The following is a 6,105-nucleotide window of genomic DNA, read 5'->3' on the forward strand; positions in this document are numbered from 1 at the left end:
TCATTTCTGTTTGAGAAAGAGCAAGCCCTGGAATTACAGAGGAGGGACTTTAGGTGAGACAAAAACAGGGCTTTCCATGCTAGGCTTACTTCAGCAGTCTGGCTCACTGTAGAGGTGGCCCCTGAAATGAATATCTAGACTCCAGCTTTTGGAACTGCCAACCTGCCCCCTGACTTTGGTTTGTACACTCTCTCTAGCAGCCAAATTCCTGAATCCTCTTTTGTCTCAGGAACTCATAGGTTAAGGTAGAGCCTGATTTATTATCCTGCAGAAAATGATCCCAAAGATTAACAAATAAAAAGATAGGCCCAACGAGCATCTGGACCCTAGAGCTCTAGCTTCTTAGGTCCCAAATACCTAATTTATAACATCATTATTTCATTCACTATTCTCTAAGTTTCCATCTTGCTGGATCCCTCCCTGCAACTCTTCACCCAGATGATTCTTGTTCGGTCTTTATTTCTTCAGAGATTACTCAATCCACCACCTTTCTTCTCTGTTACATTAGATGCCCCATCAGGCACTCTGTTTTACTTTCCTGATATTTATTTCTTCCTTCCACAAATATTTATTGAGCATCCACTAGTAATAGGCACAGAGCTAGGCAGTAAGAATTTAGTTATGATCAAGAAAGGAATAATTCACCCTTTTGTGGCTGTCAGCCAGCCGGGAGAGAAGCCATGAAGGCCTTAGTCACACTTAGAGAGTACAAGGTAGCAGGTGCTGCCTGCCCACTCCCAAATGTCACACCCCACCTCTCTACCAGATGCAAATCTTTACACCCAATCATGCTGTCATTAAGTCCCACTTCTGGTATTTTGTGTCTCAGCTAAAGAAGATGAAGAAGGTTTGGGGGAAATTGTTCACTGCGGGCAGGTGTGTGAGAAGTACTCCCTGTGGGCAAAGAACTCCAGCATCTGACAGCACTATGATTCCCACAGCAACACCCACAACATGGACCAGTAATACCGAAACCTGATCACTGTGCAAACTATCACCCAGTGTTACCAAGACATGGGCACGCAAACACCCACCTGGGCCCACTCCGTCCAGATCATGAAGGTGGAGGAGATCACAGCCAGCAAGTGCCACCAGCCAGCAGTCAAGCAGTTCCATGACTCCAAAATCAAGTTCCCCCTGCCCCATCAGGTGCTGCACAAGCCACGCTTCACCACTAAGAGGCCCAACACCTTCATCTAGGTTCCAGGACCCAGAGATCTGTCCAAGTAAACTCCTTGGGAACACTTGTTGGAAAAAGGAAAAAAGAGAGGAGGGGAATAATGCATGCCTTCTTGGAACTTACCATCTAGAGGGGGTAATATCAAATGTTTATTACAACACAGATGGTTCCAACTTTTAATACTTCAACTTATAATGTTTCAACTTTACAACTGGTACAAAAGCAATATGCAGTCAGCAGAAACCATATCTCAAGTTTTTATTTTTTTTCTGGGGCTAGTGATATTCAGTATTCTCTTGAGATGTTGAGCAGTGGCAGCCACATGAGCTATTTAACACTTTATTATAAAATAAGGCACCTCCCAGGCACCCCTGTGATTCAGACCTGCTTTTCTCACTCAGCCAACATGAACACCAGATCTTCCATTGCTTCTCTCATTCCCTCTACCAACGGCACCATCATGCACAGCAGCATCTGTGAAACAATGGTTCCCCTGCCTGAAGTGGGGGTGTGGGAGGGGGGCTTTCTGTGATTCTCTTTCCTTTCCAGTTCTTTCAGAAGTTTCAGTCTTGCCCGTGAGGACTGTCAGATGATTTTGTCCACCTGTGGGCTAACATAAGTGTTCCATGCATGTTTAAGGTAGGTGAGGCTAAATTACAATGTTTGGTTAAATTAAATGTATTAAATGCATTTTTGACTTATGATGGCCATCATTAAAAAGGATGGAACTCCCATCCTAAGTCAAAGAGCATCTGTTTTTGATATTCAAATGCTACAAAGAAGAAATTCGTAGAGCTCTGAGGAAATAGCGTACATAAAGAATTTGAGGTGATATAATAGTTGCACTACCAAAAAATTACAAAAATACCTATACTTTCCTACCCTGTCTCCTCCTGACAATACACATTAGGAGTCAGGGACCCATATATGCAGCTCCCACCACAGGGCAGGACTATCAGGCCCCCCCTGGGGGGCACAGATAGGGAAGGGGCCTAAAGCCACATAGCCATCCTTAGCTCAGAAGGGGACCCTGAACCTTGGCTTACCCTACCATCCTCTCCACCCAGAAACAATTCGTTTCTCATAATTAATCCATTTGACAAGTGAGAAAACTATTTTCAAAGTAAACAAAATCAATCAAAATGGTGCTAACTTCTCTTACTAATGTCCTCCATCAATCATGGATGACTCAAGCTGCTTAAACAGAAAGACTGGAGGAGCAAACAGAATGAAACTTTAAACTGTTCTCCCAACTCTGTAATATTAAGGTGTTGGATTGATTTGTCATTAAAAAGAGATCTACAGATACTTTATATGCCTGGAAGGAAGGAAAAAATCAATGTTAAACCACGTAATTGGAGAGAGAAGAGGAAGTAGAAGGGGCTAAATTCCTTATTGATTCAGGGGGAAAAAATGCAATAAAAAAAGAGTCAAAAAACTTCATTTAATGCCTCACTTAATGCTGCATGGGATAGGGCAAAAAACACCAGAAAGATGTACATGGCAGAAGCTTTAACTCATCAGAGCCCACGTTAATGCAGGTGACCCTGCAAGGAACGCTTGATAGCCTCAAGGGCAGCATCTGAACTGTTTGCAGCAAGCTCAGAATTCACAAAGGTAGAATGGGAGATGGAATAAACAGGCAATAAGTGAAATACTCCAGGGAAACAAGATAAAACAGCTAGAACCTTCAGGTGCTTGCCTCCATATTATCCATGAATAAAATTTTGCCAAACTAAAAATAAAGGTAGATTCATTAGGATAGCTATAATTTAAGATGGTCAACAAAAGGTGTTGGCAGGGATGTGGAGAAATTCAAATCTTCATATGTTGTTGGTGGGGATGTAAAATGGTGCAACCACTTTGGAAAACAGTTTGGCAGTTCCTCAAAAGCTAAACAGAATTCCCCTATGATGCCAGAAGTTCCACTCCTAGATGTATATCCAGGAGAACTGCAAACATGTCCACACAAAACTTGTACATGACTGTTCATAGCAGCATTATGCACAACAGTCAAAAAATAGAAGCAATCCTAAAGTCCACCAACAGATGGATAGATACACAATACATGGTACATGTGTATAATGTAACATTCAGCTATAGAAAGAAATGACACATGGACACATGCAACAACATGGATGAACTTTGAAAATATTATAACACAAAAGACCACATAATGAATGATTCCATTCACATGCAATTTCCATAACAGGCAAATCCATAGACACACACAGGAGGGATAGAGAGAGTGACCCCTCACGGGGTGATGAACATGTTCTGGGATTAGACAGTGCTAGATTTTTAACAACTTTGTGAATGTACTAAAAATCACGGGGTCATATGCTCTAACAGAGTGAATTTTATGATATGAGTTATATCTCAATAAAAAGAAAATAAATATATAATACATATGGTAGGAGGTTGTTAATCTACTTGACAGATTCATTTGCTAATCATCTTAAATGCAAACAATATAGTAATCACAAGGACTGGGGTTGTGGCTCAGCAGTAGGGCGCTCACCTAGCACATGCAAGGCCCTGGTTAGATCCTCAGCACCACATGAAAATAAATTTAAAAAATAAAGGTATTGTGTCCAAATACAACTAAAATATATAAAATCACAAGCTGTCTACTAAATAAAGCATGCCCAGTTTAGCAATACCTTCTTGGGAAGAATTGTGTCTTCCCACCCCCCAAATTCATATGTTGAAGTTCCCAAGTACCTCAGCATATGAATGTATTTGAAGGCAGGGCTTTTAATAAAGAGGTTATTAAGGTAGAATGAGGTCATACAAGTGGACCCTAATCCAATATGACTAGAGCCCTTCCTTATACGAATAGGAGATTTGGACACAGACAAGCACAGAGAAGTCTACAAGTTAATGAAAGAGGACTTAGAAGAAGCAACCCTGCCAACACCTTGATCTTGGACTTTCAACCTCTAGAATTATTAGAAAATAAATTTCTGTTGTTTAACCACCGGATCTGGGGCACTTTGTTATGGCAGCCCTAAAAAACTAATACAGGTGTTAATGTCTTAAACTTAGTATCTTATTCTCTCTCTAAGTATCTAGTATCTTATTCTCTCATCTGTCTGCTGAAGTATATGATTCTGAACTAGCAAAAACCTGAATGCAACATTTAACTCTAAGGCGCACCACCCCCACCCCCCCACCTCACCCCCCTACCCCCGCGCAAAAAAAAAAAAAAAAAGGGGGAAAACTGAAATTCTTTTTTAAGAATTAAAATAAATCTGGCAAGGTATGGTGGCACACACCTGTAATCCCAGTGGCTCAGCAAAAGCAAGGCACTAAGCAATTCAGTGAGACCCTGTCTCTAAATAAAATATAAAATAGGGCTGGGAATGTGGCTCAGTGGTTGAGTGCTCTGAGTTCAATCCCTGGTACGCCCACCCACCCCCCCCCAAAAAAAAAAAAACATTAAAATAAATATTTAGGAAGCAGTTTATAAATTCCACTGAGGCATAGAAAGTGAACACTGGAAATAAGGCTGCCCAGAATTCTGCGAATGTAATAGCTTCAGGCTACTTTGCAGAACAACTTTGAGGAAAGGAATTTTGTGGAATTTCAACCACTGAGATAACTCAAGGGAGGATTGTTTGCCTCAGGAGAGAGGTTTAAAATCCAAAGATACATAAACAATAGCTTAATAAGAAATCAAACTTGGAATTCTTGTCCCCCAGGCACTTCTAGGGGAGAAATGCCTCCAAGGAAGGGGTAATGAGTAAGGTAAAGAAAGAAACAGCTCTATGCTTCTTTTGAAAATCCCACCATCCACCTCACTTATAGTGGACCAGACATAAAGTACCCAGCACATATTCCCAGATGCACTGGGTTTTTTAAAGTGTTTTTAAATATTTTTTTAGTTGTTGATGAACCTTTATTTTATTTATTTATATGCAGTGCTAAGAATCAAACCCAGCACATGCTAGGCAAGCGCTCTATCACTACAACTCCAGCCCCACCAGATGCACTGTTTAATGACAAACACCAAAATGTTTTTGTCTGTATTAAGGAATATTACTATCCTCAAACATATTTATTGGTCTCAGTACAAATAATTAGTCTTAAAACAATCAAAGAGATTTAAAATATCTTGTTAAATCTTTGTTTATCTGAAAAAGTAGAAAACTTTAAAATTTTACTCTTTTTAGCAGCATGATTCATAATAGCCAAGATGGAAATAACCCCAATGTCCATCAATGGATGAATAGATAAGTGGATTAATTGTAGTACATATATACACATGGAAAGAAATAAAAACCTGATACCTATACAACTTGGAAGAACCTCAGAAACATTGTGCTAAGTGAAAAAAATCTGACACAGCAGGCATATATTATTTATAAGCAAATCCCTGGTGGAAGGAGAAACAAGAAGTGATTACTTAATGAGTATAGGTGTTTATCTGGCAGTAACAAAACTAGATAGAACTGGTAGTTGCACAACATTGTGAATTCACTAGATTCCTCTGAATTGTACAATTTCAAGTGGTGATGCTATGTGAACTTCCCCTTGATTTTATTTTAAAAATTATACTTCAACAAGTATAGATATCCACACCTTCATCAACACTAGAGATGTAATTTCCACAGCCTTTAATCTGGAACACATACGCAAAATCTTAAAGATATGCATCCCCTTGGATCCAGAAATTCTACTTATTTGAATTTTTTCTAAGGCAGTGGATCTCAACTGAAGGCAACGTTTGGCAATATCTGGAGATATTGTTGGTTGTCACATATATTCTACTTTTGGTTGCTATGTATTCTACCATGCACAGGGCAGTACTCTACAAGGAGGAATTACTCAGCCCGAAATGCCAATAGTGCCAAAGTTGAGAAACCCATTATAAGGGAATAATCAGACAAATACAGTGATGTACAGGCAAAGATATTTGTTTT

At 39.8% G+C, this 6,105-nt stretch overlaps 1 pseudogene; it reads left to right on the forward strand.

Annotated features, from left to right (window-relative positions):
- The first annotated feature begins 680 nt into the window (after positions 1-680).
- On the forward strand, positions 681-1,200 carry LOC124086373 (large ribosomal subunit protein eL20-like; annotated as a pseudogene).
- The last annotated feature ends 4,905 nt before the right edge of the window (positions 1,201-6,105 follow it).

Source organism: Marmota monax, unplaced genomic scaffold (genome assembly GCF_021218885.2).
Source record: "Marmota monax isolate L192 unplaced genomic scaffold, Marmota_monax_Labrador192_F-V1.1 WCK01_AAM20220418_F8-fsc00024, whole genome shotgun sequence".
Lineage (NCBI taxonomy): Eukaryota > Metazoa > Chordata > Mammalia > Rodentia > Sciuridae > Marmota > Marmota monax.